Genomic DNA, 24,106 nt, shown 5'->3' with positions numbered 1-24,106 from the left:
TGAAATCAGCAACAGTCCTAACCAAAAAGATACAAAAGCATTCATAGATATATTAGAAGGATATAATCCTTCAAACTGGAACAAATCTAATGAAAACATCTTGAAAATAATTGAAGAAGTTCCAAATAAAATCCAAGTGGTCAAGAGACTCATAAAGAAAATATACATAAACCAACATATTCCGACAAAGAAAATGAATAAGGTGAATCTTGTGAATATCCTAAGTTGATGCGATTAGGAAAAAGAATGCCAAAAGCATGCAAACTGTGTAAGGTTTGGTATAGCATAGTCAATCCACAAAACCTAATCAGAAAATGTGCTGCATGCAACATTCCGACCCATCCACAGTGTGCTGAGGTCACTACAAGATTTGAGAAAAGATACACATTTTTTTTGTTCAACATGTCTTCATGGATAGACGAATGTTATTAAATCAAGGATTGAATGTACAAATAGTTGAGGATGAAGAAGAAGGAGGAAGAGGAAGAAGAAGAAGAAAAAGAAGAAGAGGAAAACGGAAGAGAAGTAAACAAAATGAAATGACAGAAAAAATAAGGAAAACAAAGAACAAGATAAAGTATGGATGCAGAGATACTCATTGATACTACATATGAGGCAATAAAGCAGCATACCTACAAAGAAATAAAATTACGATATGACAACAGAAAAGCAAATCCCGAAGAGGCTCTACCCAGATCTATACAATGACGGGAAAGAGGAAAAAAATAGACAAGAAAGACAAAATCTGCAACCTTTTGGAAAGAGGGAATTGCAAGATTTGGAGAGATGTTACTACAAACATCCTAAGATATGTCAAAACTATGAAATATATGGTAATGTGCATACTTAGATGGATTATGGGGATGATTGCAGAGATCTGCATCCAAAAATATGTAAAAACCTAAAAGAAGGAAAAGGATGTAAGTTTCGACAAAAAATGCAAATATATGCACCCTAGTAGCCATGAATCATAATCAAATAAATAACCAACCAAGTAATAAAATCCAAAATAAGAAAGAAACAAATAAAGAGAGAAATCAAGAATATCAGGTAAAAGAGAAAAGCAAACCACCAATGAATATGCAGAGGTGTCAGCAAAAAATTTCAAAGCATCAGCTCCGAAATTCTACTCAAGAGATAATACTGTATTTATTATGCAAGAGGATATTGCAGAAACGGAGAAAATTGCAGATTCAGACACAAAATGAATAATTATGATGAAGAAGATCAAATATTATGGAAAAGTTGGATTTTTAATGTCAGAATTTCTGGAAATGAAAAAAGAACAACATACCAGAACAGGAAAGAGACATGGGGAAAATCCTTATACTACCAGTATTAAATGAATGAGAAAAACACGCAAACCATCATAGTGATGAATGCGCAGGGTTTAGTTCATGTAACTCAAAAAGAAAAATAGAGTCTTAGAAGAACTAACCAAAATGAAAAGAAAATAGATATAATGAATATAAGTGAAACTGGTATTCCCAAGAGACTGGGAATGATGATCAAATAAAAGGGTTCCAAACTTATAGATCAGATAGAAAAAATAGGAATCAAGGGGGAACCGCAATATATGGGAAAGACAAAAAACAAGGAAAAATATATGAGAAAATATAGTATCTCAGAATGTGAACTAATAGCGGTAGAATTTGAATCTGAAAAATTGATGAACATAGTAATATATAGACCTCCTAATACTAAAGAGTTTGACTTAATAATTGAAAAATTGGATGATATATGTAGAAATCACAAGGACTGGACTATTCTCCTATCTGGTGACTTCAACTTTCCTTTCGTAGAATGGAAAGAACGAATAGGAGATTGTGGTTGTACTTATACATATAAAAAAGAGAGTAATAGTAGTGCAGAAGATAAAGAGACAATTTGAAAAGCTATTAGATATGCTACTAGAATACAACATTCAACAAATAAATCACTGCCAACAAGAAAGGAAAATACTTTAGACCTAGTATTTGTGAACGAGATGAATTATGTTAAAGAAATTAATAGGTTTATAATGCGAGTAGTTTCAGACCATAATGTCATAGAATTAACAGTTCATTCCAAAGCAAGTGAAAATAGAGATAAGCAAGAAATGAAAAGTGGGAAGGATATGGAAAAATACAACTTTCTACAGTAAAAAATATAAAATGGTCAGAAATTAATGAAGAATTAAACAAAGATTGGGATAACATTTTCGTAAGTGATGACATAAGGGTAAATACGGAGATATTATATAAATTGGAGAAAATAGTGGAAAAATATATACCGAAGAAGAAAAGTAAACATCATTCATGCATACCAAGAGACAGAAGGATCTTGTTCCAGAAAATCAGAAAGTGGAAAAAAGGTCTTGCAAAAGAAAAAAATGCATGGAAAGTTTATAGAAATAAAAAGTAAGATAGGAAAATGCAGAACAAAAGATTATACAATCAAAAGAAAAATGAAAAACGGGACTTGGAAGAAAAAACCCTATTAAATATCAAGCAAAACCCCAAACTATTATACTCATATGCGAAGAAGATGAAATAAAAGAAGAATAGAAATAGGCCCTCTGAGAATTGAAGGGAGATTAACGAATGAAAAAAAGGAAATTTGCAACATACTGGCAGAACGATATAAGAGAGAATTCACCCCTAGAATAGATAATGAAGATAATGATATAGAAGTAAGGGATGAAAATAGTGAATATTTAGCTGACATAGATATTAATGAAGCTGATATTGTGCAGGCTATTAATGAAATTAAAATGGAGCTGCTGCAGGGCCTGATGGAATTCCTGCTATTTTGTTAAAGAAAGTAGTTCATTCTATCGCAAGCAGGGGCTTGCAATATTATTAAGACAAAGTGTAGATACAGGCAAGATTTATGATGAGCACAAATTAGCATATTATTACCCCTACTTTCAAAAGTGGATCAAGACTAAGAGGCAAGTAATTATAGCCTGTGTCTAACATCACATATTATGAAAGTGTATGAAAGGGTAATGAAGAAAAATATTATGAAACATTTAATAAAAAATAATTTGTTTAATACAGGACAACATGTTTCGTACCCGGAAAAAGTACACAAACCCAACTGTTAGTCCACCGTGAGAACATATTCAAAAATATGAAAAGCGGAAATGAAACAGATGTGGTTTATTTAGACTTTGCAAAAGCTTTTGATAAAGTAGACCATAATATATTAGCGAAGAAAATTAGAAAACACAATATCGTGGATAAAGTAGGAAGATGGTTAAAGGAATTTTTACACAACAGAAAACAGATAGTTATTGCAAACGACGAGAAATCGGATGAGCCAAGGTAAATATCCGGTGTGCCGCAAGGTACGGTGTTAGCTGCAATACTGTTTGTTATTATGATTGAAGACATAGACAATAATGTTATGGATTCGGTAGTGAGTAGTTTCGCAGATGACACAAGAATAAGTAGAGAATTACTTGTGATGAGATAGGAACGCTCTACAAAGAGACCTTAACAAAGTATATGATTGGGCCAGAGGTAATAGGATGGTATTTAACTCTGATAAATTTGAATCAATAAATATGGGAGACAGAGAAAGAAAGCTATATGCATATAAGGGACCTAATAATGAGACCATCACAAATAAGGAAGCAGTTAAAGACCTTGGTGTGATGATGAATAGGGAACATTTATGCAATGATCAAATAGCAACTCTGTTGGCAAAATGTAAGCAAAAATGGGAATGTTACGGCACTTCAAAACAGAAAAGCTGAACACATGATTATGCTTTATAAAACATATGTTCGTAGTCCACTTGAATATTGCAATATGATATGGTACCCACACTATCAAAAGGATATTGCACAAATAGAGAGTGTACAAAGGTCCTTTCAGCTAGAATAGAAGAAGTTAAGGACCTAGACTACTGGGAAAGACTACAATTCTTAAATTATATAGTCTAGGAGAAGAAGAGAACGCTACATGATAATTCAGGCATGGAAAACAGATAGAAGGAATAGCAGAAAATATCATGGAACTAAAAATATCAGAAAGAGCAAGCAGCAGAGGTAGATTAATAGTGCCCAAAACTATACCAGGAAAAATAAGGAAAGCCACAGGACATTAATCCACTACGCACCAGCATCGATAATGCAGCGTCTATTCAATGCGTTGCCGCTCATCTGAGGATATATCAGGAGTGAGCGTAGATGTGTTTAAGAATAAGCTCGACAAATATCTAAACTGCATCCCAGACCATCCAAGATTGGAAGATGCAAAATATACCGGAAGATGTACTAGCAACTCTCTGGTAGACCTTTTTTTTAGTAGGTGGCCTCACACTGAGGGACCTGGGGCAACCCGAACAAGATGTAAGGTCTGTAAGGTAAGGTCTCTCTCTCTCTCTCTTACTTATGTATGTTTATTTGTTTTGTAGTATGATAGATAATATTTGATTTACCCAATAACTAATTTCAAATATTAATAACATTGATAAAAAAATAGCGATTCCCAGTCTTTTTGTCTATTTCAAGAAAGGAGGGAGGGGTAGTGAATGACAGTTTTTGATAAATGTATTGGCAGAGGGGAAGAAGTGTTGCCAATAGAAATTCACTTCAATCTTTTTATATCGTAAGGAGTTATTTCTCTCTCTCTCTCTCTCTCTCTCTCTCTCTCTCTCTCTCTCTCTCTCATATTATTCTCTGTCTCCGAAATAATTCATAGATAATTTCACTCTTGATGGTCAGGTATTGATGTTGCTCTCTCTCTCTCTCTCTCTCGGTCTCTCTCTCTCTCTCTCATCTCTCTCTCGTCTCTCTCTCTCTCTCTCTCATATTATTCTCTGTCTCCGAAATAATTCATAAAATAATTTCACTCTTGATGGTCAGGTATATGATGTTGCTCTCTCTCTCTCTCTCTCTCTCTCTCTCTCTCTCTCTCTCTCTCTCTCTCTCTCTCTCTCTCTCTCTCTCTCTCTGTTATTGGCTGTTTGTATATATTTTTAAGGGTAAAATGTTTAAGATGACTTTGAAATTATAATAATAATATAATTTCAAAGTTTAATACAATGTGTAATAGGATAATAATTTAAGGTATAGTATTTGATGTAGGATATTTAAGTTATACATTTAGTATTTGAGCTTTCAAGGTACACAGCTATAAGTGTTTTTAGAGGTTTTAAGCACTCGCAGATTTTAACTGTTCCCGGAGAGGTCTGGTACACATCCCCTGCAAATACGAGAGGTTTACTGTATAGCAGTACATACTACTGTGCATTTTTCTTTATTTCAAGCCAAGCTGCAACCCTAGCTGAAAAAAAAGCATAATGCAACACACTCAAGAACCCCAGTAAAGAATGCACTCAAAAAGATAGAGAAGTAAAGCCTAAACTGTAACTTAAAAATAATGGAGAAATAAGTTAAAGTGTTAAGTCCTGTAATTCATGTCTTTTCTGTACTTAATCCTCTACAAAATCATTTCTCATCTCCAGCCTATCTTCTCTTTGTTCTCAAGCAAATGGGTCTGGGTCTTTCAATAGTGCTGTCCTAATGAAATCCTTAGATTATGGTCGTGAAGTTCATATAATTGGTCTTGATTTAAGTGCTACTTTGGACTGTTTTTCAAACAGGTTGTGGTGGACCATTCCTCAAAGGAATCTGTTGTCCATCATAATTTCCCAGTAGATGGCATGACAGTAAATTTGGTTGCCAATGTTAATATGCCCACAGTATGGTCGAGGAATACACTGATAGTAGTGTTTCAGAATATACTTTTCTTTAAATCATCATTTGAGCAGTCTGGATTGTTTGCCACAACAGCCCAAACCATCATTTCCATCACCAAAGTCAGGATTACCACCTTCATCACCAAAGCCCAGAGTGTTGTCTTCATCCAGCCATGGCTGCCACTGTCTTCTTGACTGAAGTCACCATTGCTGCAGCATTACTCTCTTCACTTTCTGCTGGCTCAGCACAACCTTCACCTTGTGCTGCAGCTTCACTACATAACACCATCTCACAAGGTCACTGTCTTCACCATATATAGCCTCACCAACACCCTGCTGCTTCAATACCACCATCTTCAACATCTGTTGCCGCACCACTATGTTCATAGACTATTGTGTTCCCACCGTTGTCAGCATGGCCCTCTTCATTCCATTAATTCATATGAATGAGGAGAACTTTGAGGGGGCTAGATAAACTTCCCCCTTTAAGCGATAGAGATTGTGTACTCCATTACTGTCAACAGTTTGTGTATATTTTACAACAGTTATCCTTGGAGGACCTGAGATCTCTCTCATCGCTCTCTCTCTCTCTCTCTCTCTCTCGTCCTCTCTCTCTCCTCTCTCTCTCTCTCTCTCTCTCTCTCTCTCTCTCTCGTCTCTCTCTCTCTCTCTCTAGATTTACTGTACTTAGTGTTCTGTACTTAATCAGCTGCCCCATCTATTCTAATGCATTTCTTTATTAATAATTTTTTATCATGCTGAATCAGCATCCCTGGGAATGATAACATTCTTATAGCATGCTGAAAAATCTTCCAGTTCTGCTAAATCCTATCTCCTTAAAATCTTTAACAAAATATGGGAAACTGGTATTCTTCCCTTCTTCCCCCTTCTTGGAAGATTGCAATTATTGTTCATATTAAGAAACCATTGAAAGATCCACATCTTCCTACAAGCTATTGGCCATTATCTCTTACAAGTTGTGTGTTCAAATTGTTTGAGAAGATGGTGAATTCTAGACTAATGTGGCATCTAGAGAAAAATTGTTTGATATCATCTGTCCAATTTGGATTTAGGAGAAATCGTTCCACTCTGGACCCCCTACTAAGATTATCAACCCAAATTCAGCAAGGTTTCTCAAAATGCTGTCAGACTATTGGAGTCTTCTACAATCTCGAAAAAGGCTATGACACTACTTGGCATTTTGGTACTTATTAAACAGCTTCATGACATGGGAATAGGAGGTAATATGTTATATCTTACAGGTCATTTCTAAGTGACAGAGAAATTAAAGTTAGAATTGGAAATACCTTGTCTACTGCTTTTGAGCTGGAGGAAGGCATCCCACAAGGCAGTGTGTTGAGTGTCACCTTATTTGCTATGGTTATAAACATCATTGTTGAATGTGTCTCACCTCCAGTAAAGGCGTCATTATTTGTGGATGACCTTGCTATTTATGTCACTAGTGATGATGCTATTGCAGCTTGTAATTTCTTGCAGAAGTCAGTTAAATTAGTCAGCAATTGGGCGGAGGACAATGGCTTTCGATTCTCCCCTTTCAAAACTGTGGCAGTTCGTTTGACTAGAAGTACTCGAAAGGAAACCATCCCAAATATTAAACTGAGAGACACAACACTCAATACCATATGAGGAGGAGGTGAAGTTTTTAAGGATAATCTTTGATAAGAAAGTAACATGGGCTAGTCATATTGTTTCCTTGAAAATTAAGGTAAAGAAGTCCCTTAACATTTTAAAAGTAGTCTCGCGTTTTAACTGGGGTGGTGATAAGAAGTCACTTTTACGGTTGTATGACTCATTATGTAAATTAAAGCTTGAGCATGGTTGCCAAATCTACTCTTCAGCAAATGCAAGCAAACTTAAGGAGTTGGATGTAGTTCATCATGCTGGTCTAAGAATATTCTCTGGAGCATTTAAGACATCTCCAGTTGAAAGTCTATAGACTGACACTGAAGAGCTCCCTCTAGACTTACGTCGAGAGGAACTGGGACTGTGGTATATGGTCAATTTAAGAGGTTCCCCAGAAAACCCTGCAGCATCTATTCTTAACCAAAACAATCCACAGCAGTTTGCAAATGCTACAGCATCCAAGCCTTTTCACGTAAGAATTAATGCTGTAGTTGACAGTGTTTATGAAAGACAAAACAAAAAAAAGGGATTTTGACGTAGGAAAAATCTATTTCTGGGTGAGTTGGGGCTCGTGTCAAGCCCTATGAAAGGATCCTTAATATCATTCTTTCTAGGTAAAATTAATCTAAAATTACTAGAGAAAAACAAACAAATTAAGAAAATGTCAGTAAAACTGGACTCGCTCACTCTTTAAAAGAAGTGTCGGTATGAGAATAGGGGCGAGTGGGATCACTACCCACGAGACATCCCCCATTTAGACCTTCCAATCAAAATCCCCACTAGAGAGAAGCTGATACCAACGGGCGATGCGGCCGCTACTACTACTACTAGGGACGCCACGGACAGCAGCGCCCCTAGCGGTCATCCTTAATCTATGAACATCTTGTCCTGCAGGGAGGGCAAGCATACAGGGTGGGTTTCATTGGGCGACACGAGCCAATCACCCAGAAATAGATTTTTCCTACGTCAAAATCCCTTTTCTGGGCTCAGCTCGTGTCGGCCTATGAAAGAGTACCAGAGAAACAGACAAGATGGGAAAAAGGACAATGACAAATCAGTTGTAAAATAGAGGGATATAATATAAGTGAATCAGTTATATTACAGAATATAAACTAAGTACTTAAGCTAACTTATTCTAAACAATGACATAAAAAGAAAGCCAATAATATAAGTACTTAAAATTAAATTATATTAAACATAGTAAAATACCAATAATGCAGTGCAATTTAACAAAATAGATTCACTTAAATGATGTATTTCATAATATTCAAACACATTGTGTCCTACCCTAGCATAAAAATAAGGGTAGGTTACATGAAGTAGATTATAAGTACATAGTGTGGATGTCCCTAGCAAAAAAATAAGGGACAACAATCCACCAATAGGATCTCAGCGGCTAAGGCTAGAGTATCCGAGTAGCATGGCGATAGGGTGAGGCATGTTGGAAAAAAAAAAAAAAAACGAGGTAGTAGAAAGGAGACCTGATCTATACTATGACTACTATACAGTATCAGGAGAAACAATGTTTCCCGCTGCTACTGCAGAAAATTTTAAAGATTCCAAGGACTTTAGATAGTGACGTTTAAAGACTGTCGGAGATTTCCATCCAGTATACTTTTTTTTTTAAGATCCTCAAATTCATATGTTGAAAGTAGTTAATTGAGGTGGCTACTCCCCTGATGTCATGTGCTTTTGGAAATGAATCAGGATTGGCTTGTTTAATGAAGTAAAGGATCTGTTGTCTAATACCTTTTACTGATAAAGTACCACCTTTTTCTCTCATGAAGAGAGAACCTGAGGATCTTGAGGAGTACGAGATAGAAAGGCTCTTAAAGTTGATACTGGCAAAGAGAAGGATCTTGCGGAAGTGGGATGACTTTCCAAGGAGCCCACCTTGCAAGAGGATCCTCATTTTTAGCCAAAAAACTACGATCCGGAGCAAGCGAACTTCTCCTGAGGGAGGAATTCCCACATGACCCGCATCTCTGGATAGACGCCGCAGTTCTGAAATTCTAGCTCCTGAAGCTAGGCTTAATAAGAATAATGTCTTTCTAAGAAGCATTATGAATGTACCAAGACGAGTTGTCATATCTGATGCTAGTTTTGAGGACATCATTTAAGAACCATGAGACTGTAGTAGGCCTTTGAGAAGGTCTCGTCTAAGCACAGGCTTTAGGGATAGACGTAAAGTAAGATTCAGTCAGATCTATCTGGAAACCTAACTGAAAGATCTTCTTCAAAGCCGATTTATGAGTAGTAATAGTGCTAGCTGCTAAACCTTTTCAAACAAGGATCTGAAAAAGGATATAGCTAGTTAACTGTCATGGTTGTAGTGTTTGATTCTTTCAGGAAGGATGCTAATTTTTTTAACAGCTGAGTCATATTGTCTAATAGTTGCTCTCTCTTATCTGATTCTAGGAAGAGGATGTTTTGTGGATCAATGTTAGCATCTTTATTAGCCGCAAACTTCATGAAGTCCATAAAGTTAGGGTCTGAAGAATTCCTGAGGAAGCGAACACAGTCCTCATTTGTACTGATTGTGACAGCTTGGGATTGGGAATCCGTTGAGGTCGGAGACAATTCCAATTCCAGAAGCAGAGGATACCAGTTGCTCTGGGCCAGTCTGGAGCAATCAGGGCTACTAGTCCCTTGAAAGTCCTCAGCTTGCTCAAGACTTTCAAGAGAAGATTTACTGGAGGAAAGACATAAATTTTTCTCCACTGATTCCAATCTACGACAGGGCGTCCGTGGCATAAGCCAGAGGTCCAGGTTGGGGGCCATATAGCAAGGGAGCTTGTGGTTCGCTTGTGAGGCTGAAGAGATCTACTTGGAGACCTGGGACTCTCCGGCATATCCACTGGAATGACCTGTCCGTCTAGGGACCATTCTGATTCCAGAGGGACCGACCGGGACAAAAGCGTCCTACTATCACATTTCTTACCCCCGCCAGGTGAGTGGCGGACAGATTGCCATTTGTGTTTGTCTGCTAGTGCAAAGATGGCTATCATGACATGGTTCACATGTTTGGATTTGGACCCTCCCCTGTTGATGCAATGAACTACCACTGCACTGTCCAAAACTAGTCTTAGATGAGACTTTTTCGGGGGAAGAAGTCTCTTCAGGGTAAGAAATACTGCCATTGCTTCCAGAACGTTTATGTGGAGCTGGCGGAACTGAACTGACCAAGTCCCCTGAACTTGTTTGAATTGAGAATATCCCCCCCCACCCGGACAGGGAGGCATCCGTGTGAATGGTTAACACTGGAAGGGGATATTGAAGGGGTACCCGTTTGGCCAGGTTCTTCACTTTTGTCCATGGACGGAGTTGATTGCGAAGGATCTGTGGAATTACTGACAACTTGTCTCGAGATTTGGCGTTTGCTCTCGATCGCCAAACTCGATTTATATCTTTCAGCCTTGCTTTCAGGAGGATGTCTGTCACTGAAGCAAACTGAAGAGAACCTAGGATTCTTTCCTGGCTTCTCCTTGATGTTTGCTTGCGTTTGAGAAATTGTTTTACAGACTTGGCTATTTCTTTCCGTTTGACCACTGGAATTGACAGATTGTGGGAAGACAATCCCATTGGATTCCTAGCCACTGAAAACGAGACTCCGGAGTAAGTCTGGATTTCGTTTTGTTATCTGGAACCCCAGATGTTTCCAGAAATTGAACTACCTTTTTCGTGGCTTTGAGACATTCCTCGACTGTTGGTGCCCAGATCAACCAATCGTCGAGGTATGCTGCTATCATTATTCCCTGAGTTCTCAATTGTTGCACACTACTTCTGCTATTTTCGTGAAAACCCTGGGGGCTACATTCAGACCGAAGGGCATCACTTTGAATGAGAATGTCTGATTTCCTAGTCTGAATCCTAGGAATGGGCGGAGTGTCTGGCTATAGGGATATGATAGTATGCGTCTGTAAGATCGATGGAGCATGTGACGCTCCACGAGGAAGTAAGGTCCTTACCTGCGAGATGGTAAGCATTTTGAACTTGTCGCAACGAATGAAAGAGTTTTAGCCTTGACAAGTCTAAGATTACCCTTCTTTTTGTTGAGCCTTTTCCTTTGGCACGCTGAATAAGCGACCTTGAAATTTTAGATGCTTGACTCTCGCAATAGCTCCTTTCTGAAGGAGTTCCTCCGCATAATCTGTCAATTCCTTTGATGGTGCTTGATGGAATGATTTGATTGGAGGAGGATCTTTGATCCAACTCCAACCCAATCCCTTGGACACTATGCTCTGTTTCCCAATTGCTGAACCCCCCCACCTGTGACGGAAGAGGAACAGCCTCCCTCCTACCTGGGGAGCCTCACTGTTGTTGGCGGGTTGACCTCCACGCCCTCCTCTGAACTGCCTACCCCTTGTCGCTCTTCCTGTGCCACGCTGGGCGAAAGTGGCCTCTCGCTCTGCTACCTCTCGACTGCCTATTAAAGGGAGGGAGGGTAAGGCCTGACCTTCATACATAGGGTTGAAGGCCGGCGAGAGTGCGTAGGAGGTCGAGGGTTGCGACTGAGGAGACAACAGGAGGATGGGTTGGGTCTGCTTTGAAGGTTGAAGGTTGTCCCTGTTGGGTAACTGGGACGGCCTGAACGAATTGCTGCTGCTGCTGATGTTTTGGTAATGGCTGGAACCTTTTACCAGGACTTCTTTAGTTTCTTACCAGCAGTGGGGGGGCGGGATTCTTGTTTCCTCTTAGAGGAGATACCCCATCTAGCTCTAAGGCTCGGTTGAGCCTAGCAGCCTCGTGGTGCACCTCATTCACAGCGGACTCTGGGAAGAGGTCCACTCCCCACATGCTGGAAGCCAGGAGTCTATTAGGTTCGTGCCTAATAGTGCATTCTTGCAGAACGTGCTTTCGGCAGTTCCTCCTAGCTTGGAAGAAGTCGAAAGCATCCGTCTGAACCGTTTGAAGCTGGGACTGGCCAGAATCTTAAATAGAGGTTCTGTGCCATACGATAGAGCAGCCATCTCCGTGATAATTAGAGAATTGAGGGATCTGCCACACCTAGTTCGAGCGTCGAACTCTGCCTGGATCAAGGAATCAGGCAGCCTTGGAGCTTTTCGCCAAACTGGTCCATTGCACAGTCCGGTTTGAGCTTACCAAGCGTGAAAGTGGCAGGCAAGTTCTCCCCCACAATTCTCCGAAGGCTGGAAAGAGCGGAGAAGTAGAATCCGCTTCCCTCAGCTGTGGCATGGGCTCATCCTTGAGGACTGCCTGAAGAGTCGCTTCCCCCTGGATGTAGCGAACGGAAGAGAAGCTTCCTCCTCCGTCGCAAAAATAGTAAAAGGACTCTTGAAAGCCTGGAGCTTAGTGTTGGTACACTCCCAGTCCTCAAGGCAGTGAACCCATTCCTGCTGAGCGTGCTCTCTACTATAGAGCACGTCTCTCTGGAGATCTTGTCCTCCCTAGTGAGGGCCGCTATGGTCAGCCTAGCATATCAATGAAAGGCTGCGTCAATCCCGGAGGATAAAACTCGAAGTCCTCAATCCTTCGAGTTCCACACTCCGGGACAGAGATCATACCGTCCTTGAATGGAGCGTAAGCGGCCACTCTCCATGGGTTATCCATGGAGAAGGCTGGTAGCGACTCATAAGGGGGTAGCTGGAGAATACCAGCACTTGCTACTGGGGAGACTGGATGAGGAGCCTGAGCAAGCCCAGCTACTCGGTCCTCATTCTCTCTAACTCTGTTAGAGAGATCTTGGATGGACTGGCCCGACTGAGTCAAAGTGCTCGACAGTTGTGCGAACATCTGTTCGAACTTGGTTCCGAGGGCGGAGACTGTGAGCCTACCCTCTCTCCTACCTGTTGCATCACCACTGCTGAGAAGGCAGTGGGATCAAAGGTGCCTGGTCCCGCTACTCCAACCGGCGCCGGTTGTTGCCGGAGTGGATGCGGTGGAGGCCGGAGAAGACATTGGCTCAGCAGGAGCGCGAGCCTTCTCCTTAGAAGCCTTGCTTCTAGAGCTCTTTGAGTAGGAAGAGCTCGGCTTAGCCTTCACCGCGTCAGCATAGGAAGTCGAAGACTTCTTAGCTGAAGAAGACGACGACGACTTTTTAGAAGTCGTCTTAACAAGGGTCTTCGGTTCTCTCTGTCCCTTCACCTTTGGGGGTACAGAGAGAGCGGGAAGAGCGGGCAGGGATCTCAGATCCCGAAAAGCCTTGGAAAGAAGCAGTAGAAGAAGGGACAGGAGAAGATCCAGGAGCGCCCAAGGAAAGACCTTGGGCACCCGACACACCTACCTCAACCAACAAATCCTCCGCACCTACCGCCATAGGCCCCCACCCCCCTCAATATTAAGGTCCCAAGGTTGCGACGTCTGGGACCGTCTCCTGCGTGGGCCACGGCCCCGAACGACTGCTGCACCTCTTGCTGGATGGAGGCGATGAGAGGGGCTGCAGAGATGGGGTCAACTATCCTGTTGACTTGCCGCCGGGAAGATCTGAACAGCCAGCTTCTTATCCTAGATGTATGGCTGGCCCTTGGCGGCGTTTCTTCCCGAAGCCGCCCACCCAAGCCTTCAGGGTTGCTAGGGCGACTTCCCTCACAGCCGGCAGCCTGAAAGAGAAGGCAAAATGAAGCTTCTAGTGGCGGGGACGGGGTTAACAAGCTTATGACTAGTGTTGTTTAGTAATATAGGATAAAGAAGTCTATAATCGACTTACCCCCCCACCAGCTGACTGTCAAGGTCGTAACAGATGGCGCAGGCTTCCGGGTGCCAGACGATCATGGCGTTGTGAGTCGTGGCACACGGGGCGTTGAGATCTGCATCATCGTGGGCACAAGGGGTCGTACAAAGTCGCATTGCACCCTAGGACCTGACAGTTGGTAGCCTGTAAGTGGAAAGAGACATAAGCATCAGGAGAACACGTACAGCCTAACAATTGCTCCGCTGCATGCCGGAGCGAGAAAGTTAGATTAAACCAGAGCCCCGCCATAATACGTGTGGTAACAAGATGGTTGGAGTTTGTCCAAGGACTACGCCGGAGACAAGAGAAAGAATCCAACCAGATGTGGTGGTGAAATATGAAACCACGACGGAAAACGACGGAGATGGTATACCACACAATTATATAATACTAAAAATTCATCGTAAAATTAGGGTATATCCTTAAAAATAACGAAATAAATATCAAACTTTTCCCCCGTCTACTAGAGGAGTGCCCGGGTAAGAAGCAAGCTCCTCCTCCGGTAGCGGGGAAAAAAGGGAAGGATATAGTAGGCAAGCAATAGACCACTAGTAGTGACCACCCCCCCACCCCCTCCGCTGGCGGAGCCAGCGAACTATAACCAAAGGTGCCCCGGCTGCGGCGGAAGGCTCCGTTCGTTATAGTGGGGGAAAGGTGGGACCTGAGGCAACTGGGGGGGGGGTCCCCTCCCGGCGTAACGCGGCGGGAGAGAGAGAGGGGGGGGTGGCCTACTCCTCCCGTCCCAACAACTACCCGCTCGGTGACCCGGTACCCGAAACAAGTGGTCGCCCTATACCCCAGCTGGGAGAACCCCTGGCCCTCCTCAGAGAAGGAGGGAGGAAGGCTATCTGAGTTGTCATGGCAACCAAGGTCCCCCAGACCCCTCCCTATACCTGGTAGGGAGGGAAGGGGAAGGGGAAGGTGCGATGGAACACGTGACCGCAAGTGGCCTAAGCCGCGATAGCAACACACCACCATGGAAGGGCCACGTGAACCAGGCTGTACCAATACATGGACATGCTACCGGCTAGCCTACACCCTAAATAGAACTAAAATTACATCGTAAGGTGGAAAAGACACTTTTAGTAAAAGAAGAAAAAAGAAGCCCAGGAGGAGGCAAACTGTTCCGAGGAACAGAAGCCTACTCGGAGCCAGCGATAGCCGATGAAGAGCAAGAGCCGGGATGCTGGGCCAGAAACACAGAATAGCCCTAAAATAACCAACTAAGAGAATTGGTAAAACGGGCTAACCTAGCTAAAAAGGCGATGTAAAAACGATGAACATGATAAAGTAAGCCCATAAGTATAAGAAGTCCCAGTATGGAAGACGGGAATTCTTAACATGAGGCAGCATGGCGCCGCCACGAGTCGACCGGGAAACCGTATATGACCTATTAGAAGGAAAATACTGGTCCCTGGAAGACTAAAATATGGTAAAATACTACTTATGAGGCACTTAACTTAGCCGATGCGATGGCAGCACGTTCCATGATGGAGAAGGAGGTAAATCCAAGAAAATTAGCACACGAGCAAAAAATGCGTACAACGCGTACCGCTAATAATTAAGGATGACCGCTAGGGGCGCTGCTGTCCGTGGCGTCCCTAGTAGTAGTAGTAGCGGCCGCATCGCCCGTTGGTATCAGCTCTCTCTAGTGGGGATTTTGATTGGAAGGTCTAAATGGTGAATATCTCGTGGTAGTGATCCCACTCGCCCCTATTCTCATACCGACACTTCTTTTTAAAGAGTGAGCGAGTCAGTTTTACTGACATTTTCTTAATTTTGTTTTTTTCTCTAGTAATTTTAGATTAATTTTACCTAGAAAGAATGATATTAAGGATCCTTTCATAGGCCGACACGAGCTGAGCCCAGAAATTAAGGCAATTACGTTGCTCTAAGTTGCCTCCTTGGTTGACCCCAGAACCATCAGTGTGTCAAAAAGCTGTGGTTAAAATATCTGCTTATGTCCAAGAGTGAAGGCCCGTTTTCATGATCATGATCACTTGCATTTGGGTTCTGTTAAAATATTCACTGATGGATCAAAGACATCAAGTGGTGTTGGTTGTGCTGTTGTTCATGGTAATAGCTCATATATGGGCAGACTTTCTAATAATGCCTCTAATTTTTACAGCTGAATTAACTGCATTAGCCAAATCTCTTGAGATTGTTTCTCCTCTACAGGGTAATAATTTCACCAAATACTCAGGTTCTTATAGTGCACTCATGGCCATTAAGCAATATAACCCAAAACATCCAATTGTTCAACATATTCAAGAATGGTTGTATAGGCTTGCTTCCAAATTAAAATCAGTCCATTTTTGCTACCCATGTAGGTATTGCGGGTAACGGAACTTGCTGACCATGAAGCAAGAGATGTCATTACTAAAGAAAGACATTCTCTTCCACCATATTCCTGCTACTGACATGAAATGGACTACTCGTTCATATATAAAAATTAAATGGCAAGCACGCTGGTCATCTCCCCTTCTGACCAACAATAAAAAGTACAAGAATATCAGACAAAGTATTGAACATTGGCCACCTGGATTCCAACAAAACCATAGGGTAGAAACAAGATTATGTCATCTGAGAATTGGCCATACTCAACTGACCCACTGATTCCTCTTAGAGGGGGTAACTGCACCAGTCCTGTATGCATGTGATTCCCCTCTTACTGTAAAACACATTATATTACATTTGCCATAGGTATTCTGCAGCACAGCAAGAGACATTGTTTAGTAGGCAGGAATATAGCAGAACTGTTTGGTCCGGACATAGCTGTTAATAACATTGTTAGATTCCTCAAAGACCATTAAACTTTTTTTTTGTAATGAAATTTATATTTGACCTCTTGGTACATTGCCAAGTATTAGTATATACACATACACTTGAAGTTGTTTTTTTTTTATAAGGCCATGTCTGTACAGTGGACCATAGTATGTTATGTTTCTCCTGGATTTGTTTGCGGACTCATACATTCGCGGATTTCTCTCAGAACGTTTTTTCCCCACATTATTCGTGGAAAATTTTCCACCTATTCATTGGTATTTTTTTTCTATAAGATTTATCCACAAATTCCATTTTTTTTATCAATTTCTTCTTTCATAAAATTCACTTTTGTTCATAAAACTATTAAAAAAAAAAAAAAACCGGTACGGGTATAAAAATTTTGTGCGGGTTTTTATAGAGTTTAAACTAACAAATCAGGAGGTTTTAAGTAGTTTTTATAGGGTTCCAACTATTCGCTGGGGTTTGGTGGGTCTGGTATGCATCCCTTGTGAATACGGAGGGACACTTGTGTACACATATGTACATATGTCCATATCACCATTACCATGATTCATATACCATATATCGAGCTACAATGTCCTTTAATATCTAATTCGCTCTACCTCGGAAATTAATATATTTTCCATATATGCTTAACCGAAGGGGAATTTTTTTTTATCTCGATAATAGATTTTACCTGTACTTGGGCGCGAACGCAGGTACTTATAAATCCTCCAGACCCGTCAGTGGAAGCGGTTACCACCCAAAACCGCCGCGAGACTTAAAGGTATAATGTTCGTTCTCTCACCCTCAAATACTTTCTCTGCGCTGAAGTATTCGTTGTTTGGTTTTTTTGGTTTTTTTTTTTTTTTTTTGTTGGGGGAGACAACATCAACCCACCGCCTCGACTCCGCCGGTACTTAAGTAGCGCTTTTGACAACACGTAGCATTTTACATAAGTCATCATCATCATTAACCATGATTCATATACATAATATTCGAGCTACAATGTCCTTTAATATCTAATTCGCTCTATCCTCGGAAATTAATATATTTTTCATATATGCTTAACCGAAGGGGAATTTTTTTTCTCGCTAATAGATTTACCTGTACTTGGGCGCGAACGCAGGTACATTATAAATCCATTGGACCGTCAGTGGAAGCGGGTACCTACCCAACCGCGAGAGGCTTAAGGTAATAATGTCGTCTCTCACCTCAAATACTTTCTCGCGCTGAAGTATTCGTTGGTTTTTGGAGACAACATCAACCCGCCTCGACTCCGGTACTTTAAGGTAGCGCTTTTGACAACACGTAGCATTTTACATAAGTCATATCACATTACCATGATTCATATACATATATCGAGCTACAATGTCCCCCTTTTTTAATTAATCTAATTCGCATCTCCTCGGACTTTAATTATATATTTTCATATATGCTTACCAACCGAAGGGAATTTTTTCTCGATAATAGATTTACCTGTACTTTGGGCGCGAACGCAGGTACATTATAAATCCAGGACCGTCATTGGTGGAAGCGGTTACCCCCACCACCCGCGAGAGGCTTAAAGTATATGTGTCGGTCTCTCACCTCAAATACTTTCTCGCGGCTGAAGTATTCGTTGTTTTGGTTTTTTTTTGGAAACAAATCATCAACCCGCCTCGACTACCGGTACTTAAGTAGCGCTTTTGACAACACGTAGCATTTTTTTTTTACATAAGTCATCATCACATTACCATGATTCATATACATATATCGACGCTACAATGTCCTTTAATATCTAATTCGCTCTACCTCGGAATTAATATATTTCATATATGCTTAACCGAAGGGGAATTTTTTGTTTTTTTTCTCTCGATAAATAGATTTACCTGTACTTGGGCGCGAACGCAGGTACATTATAAACCCCCTCCAGAACCGTCCAGTGGAAGCGGTACCACACCCAAGCCGCGAGAGGCTTAAAGGTATATGTCGTCTCTCACCTCAAATACTTTATTTCTCGCGCTGAAGTATTCGTTGTTTGGAGACAACATCAACCCCGCCTCGACTCCGGTACTTAAGTAGCCGCTTTTGACAACACGTAGCATTTTACATAAGTCATATCACATTACCATGATTCATATACATATATCGAGCTACAATGTCCTTTAATATCTAATTCGCTCTACCTCGGAATTAATTATATTTTCATATATGCTTAACCGAAGGGGCATTTTTTGGTTTTTTCTCGATAATAGATTTACCTGTACTTTGGGCCGCGAACGCAGTACATTATAAATCCAGGACCGTCAGTGGAAGCGGTACCCACCCAACCCGCGAGAGGCTTAAAGGTATATGTCGTCTCTCACCTCAAATACTTTTCTCTGCGCTGAAGTATTCGTTGGTTTTGGAGACAACATCAACCGCCTCGACTCCCGGTACTTAAGTAGCGCTTTTGACAACACAACGTAGCATTTTACATAAGTCATATCACATTACCATGATTCATATACATAATATCAGATCTACAATGTCCTTTAATATCTAATTCGCTCTACCTCGGAATTAATATAATTTTCATATATGCTTAACCGAAGGGGAATTTTTTTCCTCGATAATAGATTTACCTGTACTTGGCGCGAACGCAGGTACATTATAAATCCAGGACCGTCGTGGAAGCGGTACCACCCAACCGCGAGAAGGCCTTTAAAGGTATATGTCGTCTCTCTCTCACCTCAAATACTTTCTCGCGCTGGAAGTATTCGTTGGTTTGGAGACAACATCAACCCCCCCCGCCTCGACTCCGGTACTAAGTATCGCTTTTGACAACACGTATCATTTTACATAAGTCATATCACATTACCATGATTTCATATACATATATCGAGCTACAATGTCCTTAATATCTAATTCGCTCTACCCCTCGGAATTAATATATTTTTTACATATATGCTTAACCGAAGGGGGAATTTTTTATTTTTTTCTCGATAATAGATTTACCTGGTACCTTGGGTGGGCGCGAACGCAGGTACATTATAACAATCCAGGACCGTCAGTGGAAGCGGTACCACCCCCAAACCGCGAGAGTTTCTTAAAGGTATATGTCGTCTCTTCACCTCAAATACTTTCTCGCGCTGAAGTATTCGTTGGTTTGGAGACAACATCAACCCGCCTCGACTCGGTACTTAAGTAAGCGCTTTTGACAACAAGTAGCATTTTACATAAGTCATATCACATTACCATGATTCATATACATATATCGAGCTACAATGTTTTCCTTTAATATCTAAAAATTCGCTCTACCTCGGAATTTAATATATTTTCATATATGCTTAACCGAAGGGGAATTTTTCCTCGATAATAGATTTTACCTGTACTTGGGCGCGAACGCAGGTACATTTATAAATCCAGGACCGTCAAGTGGAAGCGGTACCGACCAACCGCGAGAGCTTAAAGGTATAGTGTCGTCTCTCACCTCAAATAACTTTTCTCGCGCTGAAGTATTCGTTGGTTTGGAGACCAACATCAACCCGCCTCGACTTCCGGTACTTAAGTAGCGCTTTTGACAACACGTTAGCAATTTTACATAAGTCATATCACATTACCCAATGATTCCATATACATATATCGAGCTACAATGTCCTTTAATATCTAATTCTGCTCTACCTCGGAATTAATATATTTTTCATATATGCCTTAACCGAGGGGAATTTTTTTCTCGATAATAAGATTTACCTGTACTTTGGGCGCGAACGCAGGTACATTATAAATCCAGGACCGTCAGTGGAAGCGGTACCCCCACCCAACCGCGAGAGGCTTAAAGGTATTATGTCGTCTCTCACCTCAATCGAAATAACTTTCTCGCGCTGAAGTATTCGTTTGGTTTGGAGACAACATCAACCCGCCTCGACTCCGGTACTTTAAGTAGCCGCGTTTTGACAACACCCGTAGCATTTTGTTTACAATAAGTCCATATCACATTTACCATGATTGTCCATATTATATATCGAGCTACATGTCCTTTAATATCTAATTCGCTCTACCTCGGAATTAATATATTTTCATATATGCTTAACCGAGGTAGGAGCGAATTAGATATTAAAGGACATTGTAGCTCGATATATGTATATGAATCATGGTAATGTGATATGACTTATGTAAAATGCTACGTGTTGTCAAAAGCGCTACTTAAGTACCGGAGGTCGAGGCGGGTTGATGTTGTCTCCAAACCAACGAATACTTCAGCGCGTGAGAAAGTATTTGAGTGAGAGACGACATATACCTTTAAGCCTCTCGCGGTTGGGTGGTACCGCTTCCACTGACGGTCCTGGATTTATAATGTACCTGCGTTCGCGCCCAAGTACAGGTAAATCTATTATAAAAAAATTCTCGTTAACATATAAAATGTATTAAAATTCCCCAGTTAGGCGGTAAGCATATATGAAAATATATAATCGAGGTTAATCCGAAAAGTAGAGCGAAATTAGATATTAAAGGACATTGTAGCTCGATATATGTATATGAATCATGGTAATGTGATATGACTTATGTAAAATGCTACGTGTTTTCAAAAGCGTACTTAAAAGTACCGAGTCGAGGCGGGTGATGTTGTCTTCCAACCAACGAATACCTCAGCGGAGAAATCTTTGAGGTGATTAGACTCATACCTTTAAGCCTTCTCGCGGTTGGGTGTACGCTCCAAACTGACGGTCCTAAGGATATAACACCTGCGTTCGCGCCCAGTACGGAAATCTATTATCGATCCCGTTCGGTTAAAGCATATTTATGAAAATATATTAATTCGTAAGAGCGAATTAGATATTAAAGGACATTGACTCGATATTGTTATGAACATGGTAATGTGTATCTTATGTAAAATGCTACGTGTTGTCAAAAAGCGCTACTTAGTACCGGAGTCGGGGGGTTGATGTTGTCCTCCAAACAAGAATACTTCACGCGAGAAAGTATTTTGATGAGAGACGGTATACCTAGACCTCTCTTTGTACCGCTACTGACGGTCCGGATTTATAATCCTGCGTTCGCGCCCAAGTACAGTAAATCTATTATCGAGAAAAAATTCCCCTTCGGTTGTTAAGCATATATGAAAATATTAATTAATCCGAGGTAGAGCGAATTAGATATTAAAGGACTTGTAGCTCGATATATGTATATGAATCATGGTAATGTGATATGACTTATGTAAATTTGCTACGTGTGTCAAAAGCGCTACTTAATACCGGAGTCGAGGCGGGTTGATGTTGTCTCCAAACCAACGAATACTTTCAGCGCGAGAAGTATTTGAGGTGAGAGACGACAATATACCTTTAAGCCTCTCGCGGTTTGGGTGGTACCGCTTCCACTGACGGTCCTGATTTTATAATGTAACCTGCGTTCGCGCCCCCAAGTACAGGTAAAATCTATTATCGAGAAAAAATTCCCCTTCGGTTAAGCATATATGAAAATATATTAATTCCGAGGTAGAGCGAATTAGATATTAAAGGGACATTGTAGCTCGATATGTATATGAATCATGGTAATGTGATATGACTTAGTAAAATGCTACGTGTTGTCAAAGCGCTACTTAAGTACCGGAGTCCCGAGGCGGGGGTTGATGTTGTCCTCCAAACCAACGAATACTTCAGCGCGAGAAAAAAAGTATTTGAGGTGAGAGACGACAATACCTTTAAGCCTCTCGCGGTTGGGTTGGTACCGCTTCCACTGACGGTCCTGGATTTATGTACCTGCGTTGCGCGCCCAAGTTCAGGTAATCTATTATCGAGAAAAATTCCCCTTCGTTAAGCATATATGATAATATTAATTCCGAGGTAGAGCGAATAGATATTAAAGGACATTGTAGCTCGATATATGTATATGAATCATGGTAATGTGATATGACTTATGTAAAATGCTACGTGTTGTCAAAAGCGCTACTTAAGTACCGGAGTCGAGGCGGGTTGATGTTGTCTCCAACCAACGAATACTTCAGCCGCGAGAAAGTATTTGAGGTGAGAGACGACATATACCTTTAAGCCTCTCGCGGTGTGGTGGGGTACCGCTTCCACTGACGGTCCCCTGGATTTATAATGTACCTGCGTTCGCGCCCAAGTACAGGTAAATCTATTTATCGAGAAAAAATTTCCCCTTCGGTTAAGCATATATGAAAATATATTACTTCCGAGGTAGAGCGAATTAGATATTAACGGACATGTAGCTCGATACTATGTATATGAATCATGGTAATGTGATATGACTTATGTAAATGCTACGTGTTTGTTCAAACGCTACTTAAGTACGGAGTCGAGCGGGTTGATGTGGTCTCCAAACCAACGAATACTTCGCGCGAGAAGTATTGATGTGGAGAGACGACATATACCTTTAAGCCTCTCTCGCGGTTGGGTGGGTACCGCTTCCACTGACGGTCCTGGATTTTATAATGTACCTGCGTTCGCGCCCAAGTACAGGTAAATCTATTATCGAGAAAAAATTCCCCACCCCCCCCTTCGGGTTAAGCATATATGAAAATATATTAATTCCGAGGTAGAGCGAATTAGATATTAAAGGACATTGTAGCCTCGATCATATGTATAGAATCATGGTAATGTGATATGACTTATGTAAAATGCTACGTGTGTCAAAAGCGCTACTTAAGTACCGGAGTCGAGGCGGGTTGATGTTGTCTCCAAACCAACGAATACTTCAGCGCGAGAAAGTATTTGAGGTGAGAGACGACCATATACCTTTAAGCCTCTCGCGGTTGGGTGTACCGCTTCCACTGACGGTCCTGGATTTATAATGTACCTGCGTTCGCGCCCAGTACAGGTAAATCTATTATCGAGAAAAAATTCCCCTTCGGTTAAGCATATATGAAAATATATTAATTCCGAGGTAGAGCGAATTAGATATTAAAGGACATTGTAGCTCGATATATGTATATGAATCATGGTAATGTGATATGACTTATGTAAAATGCTACGTGTTGTCAAAAGCGCTACTTAAGTACCGGAGTCGAGGCGGGTTGATGTTGTCTCCAAACCAAACGAATACCTTCAGCGCGAGAAAGTATTTGAGGTGAGAGACGACATATACCTTTAAGCCTCTCGCGGATTGGTGGTACCAGCTTCCACTGACGGTCCTGGATTTATATGTACCTGCGTTTCGCGCCCAAGTACAGGTAATCTATTTATCGAGAAAAAATTCCCCTTCCGGATATTAAGCATATATGAAAATATATTAATTCCGAGGTAGAGCGAATTAGATATTAAAGGACATTGTAGCTCGATATATGTACATATATGTATGGAATTTATGTTTAAATTTTTTTTATTCTTGTTTGCA

The 24,106-nt window shown here is 41.1% G+C and overlaps 1 protein-coding gene and 1 pseudogene across 5 annotated transcripts in view; one reads left to right on the top strand and one right to left on the bottom strand.

Moving 5' to 3' along the window:
- The window catches only part of LOC135220035 (WD repeat-containing protein 37-like), a 53,641-nt pseudogene extending 36,802 nt beyond the window's left edge, over positions 1-16,839 (top strand).
- The window catches only part of LOC135219151 (WD repeat-containing protein 37-like), a 280,381-nt gene that overhangs the window by 57,121 nt on the left and 199,154 nt on the right, over positions 1-24,106 (bottom strand). The window lies entirely within an intron of this gene.

Source organism: Macrobrachium nipponense, chromosome 1 (genome assembly GCF_015104395.2).
Source record: "Macrobrachium nipponense isolate FS-2020 chromosome 1, ASM1510439v2, whole genome shotgun sequence".
Taxonomy (NCBI): domain Eukaryota; kingdom Metazoa; phylum Arthropoda; class Malacostraca; order Decapoda; family Palaemonidae; genus Macrobrachium; species Macrobrachium nipponense.
This window is presented reverse-complemented; position numbering and strand designations above follow the sequence as displayed.